This window comes from Schistocerca gregaria, chromosome X (assembly GCF_023897955.1).
Source record: "Schistocerca gregaria isolate iqSchGreg1 chromosome X, iqSchGreg1.2, whole genome shotgun sequence".
NCBI classification, from domain to species: domain Eukaryota; kingdom Metazoa; phylum Arthropoda; class Insecta; order Orthoptera; family Acrididae; genus Schistocerca; species Schistocerca gregaria.
Window position 1 is genome coordinate 167,679,958 of NC_064931.1, and position 2,736 is coordinate 167,682,693.

Here is a 2,736-nt window from a genome sequence, read left to right on the forward strand (position 1 = left end):
TCCTCTTACATTTCTTAGCCCCAATCCATATTCACCTACTATGTTTCCTTCTCTCCCTTTTCCTACTGACGAATTCCAGTCACCCATGGCTATTAAATTTTCGTCACCCTTCACTATCAGAACAATTTCTTTTATTTCATCATACATTTCTTCAATTTCTTCGTCATCTGCAGAGCTAGTCGTCATATAAACTTGTACAACTGTCATAGACGTCGGCTTCGTATCTATCTTGGCCACAATAAGGCGTTCACTATGCTGTTTGTAGTAGCTTTCCCGCATTCCTATTTTCCTATTCATTATTAAACCTACTCCCGCATTCCCCCTATTTGATTTTGTGTTTATAAACCTGTAGTCACCTGACCAGAAGTTTTGTTCCTCCAGCCACCGAACTTCACTAATTCCCACTATATCTAACTTTAACCTATCCATTTCCCTTTTTAAATTTTCTAACCTACCTGCCCGATTAAGGGATCTGACATTTCACACTCAGATCCGTAGAACGCCACTTTTCTTTCTCCTGATTAACGACGTCCTCTTGGGTAGTCCCCTCCTGGAGATCCGAATGGGGGACTATTTTACCTCCAGAATATTTCACCCAAGAGGACGCCATCATTTAACCATACAGTAAAGCTGCATGCCCTCGGGAAAAATTACGGCTGTAGTTTCCCCTTGCTTTCAGCCATTCGCAGTACCAGCACAGCAAGGCCGTTTTGGTTAGTGTTACAAGGCCAGATCAGTCAATTATCCAGACTGTAGCCCCTGCAATGACTGAAAAGGCTGCTGCCCCTCTTCAGGAACCACACGTTTGTCTGGCTTCTCAACAGGTACCACTCCGTTGTGGTTGCACCTACGGTACGGCTATCTGTGTCACTGAGGCATGCAAGCTTCCTCACCAACGGCAAGGTCCATGGTTCATGGGGGGGGGGGGGGGGGAGGGGGGGCCTTTCTAGATAGCTGACATCTACTAGACACAGAGCTTTAATCCTATAATTTGTTTTATAAACTTCCCTGTTCACAATAGACTGTTTCATAAGAGCATGCCTCTGTGGAATGTTGACAACAGTTGTTTTGGCGTCATGAAATGAAAGTCAGCACTGGAAAAGTGGGACTGATGCTTACCCTCCTGCTTCTCTAACTAGAACACTGGTGTGGGTGGCTTCATTCTTGCATTGGACACAGTAGGGAGAGAAACATCATGTTTGTTACAAACAATAATTTTCTCTCTTTAGGGAAAAGGTCAGTTGATAATAACAATGATATAACAAATTAACTTACTGTTAATTAAAATTTTTTGCAGTGCAAATATTTATAGTATTTTTTTATAGTTTACACTACTGGAAAAAGTAATTAGTACATCCTTTTAGAACTTATTAGTATTTTCACTTAAGCATTAGATCATCATTTTCTCCACACAAAAAACATTGAACAATGGCAGCATGATACCTTAGTGAATCATTAGGTACCGTAATAAAATATTTGTTCACCACAAGATTGGGAAACCCACAGGCGTCTATTGTCTATTGAGTCCTAAATGCTGTAGTGTGCAAGTGAGAGAGACGAAAACCTACGTCATAGGAAAACCCAGTTGAAGGCTATTGTGGCCAAGGAGGCATTGCTGTGTTAAATATGGCGGACCTAAGATCTGCCATAAAGAGAAACATTTATGAAAACTATTTAATTCTGTAGTAATGCAGGAAATCAAGCCACAGTATTTTTAATCTGCAATCCTCCATAAATTTTCGTGCTGATCCCAATAAAACTTGAATATTGATCATGTCTACAATAGTTCAGGATTTACTGTTAAAGTGAAATACCTGAATGCTAAAATCTGAGCGCTGTGGTCGATCTTAACGAACGACATTTCATATAGAAGCGCATCATTAAAATGACAAACTTTGCAAATATCAACTCTGTAACTTTATTTCTTTAAAGGATATAGTAAATTTAAATTAACAGTATCTACAGTTAAACATCAGATCATCATTTCCTCCACACAAAACATACTGAACGATGACAGCATGACACCTTGAATGAGATTTTCACTCTGCAGCGGAGTGTGCGCTGATATGAAACTTCCTGGCAGATTAAAACTGTGTGCCCGACCGAGACTCGAACTCGGGACCTTTGCCTTTCGCGGGCAAGTGCTCTACCAACTGAGCTACCGAAGCACGACTCACCGCCGGTACTCACAGCTTTACTTCTGCCAGTATCCGTCTCCTACCTTAAACTTTACAGAAGCTCTTCTGTGAAACATGCATCACTAGCACTCCTGAAACTTTTAATCTGCCAGGAAGTTTCATATTAGCGCACACTCCGCTGCAGAGTCAAAATCTCATTCTGGAAACATCCCCCAGGCTGTGGCTAAGCCATGTCTCCACAGTATCCTTTCTTTCAGGAGTGCTAGTTCTGCATGTTTCGCAGAAGAGCTTCTGTAAAGTTTGGAAGGTAGGAGACGGATACTGGCAGAAATATAGCTGTGAGTACCGGGCGTGAGTCGTGCTTCGGTAGCTCAGTTGGTAGAGCACTTGCCCGCGAAAGGCAAAGGTCCCGAGTTCGAGTCTCGGTCGGGTACACAGTTTTAATCTGCCAGGGAGTTTCAGCATGACACCTTATTGAATCAGTCCGCAGCCCGTGGTCGTGCGGTAGCGTTCTCGCTTCCCATGCCCCGGTTCCCGGGGTCGATTCCCGCCGGGGTCAGGGATTTTCTCTGCCTCGTGATGACTGGGTGTTGTGTGA

The 2,736-nt window shown here is 42.9% G+C and overlaps 1 non-coding gene across 1 annotated transcript; it reads right to left on the minus strand.

Moving 5' to 3' along the window:
* Positions 1-2,094: 2,094 nt before the first annotated feature.
* Trnas-cga (transfer RNA serine (anticodon CGA)) lies at positions 2,095-2,169 on the minus strand. The gene has a single exon. It is a non-coding gene; the product is annotated as a tRNA-Ser (tRNA).
* Between the last annotated feature and the right edge of the window lie 567 nt (positions 2,170-2,736).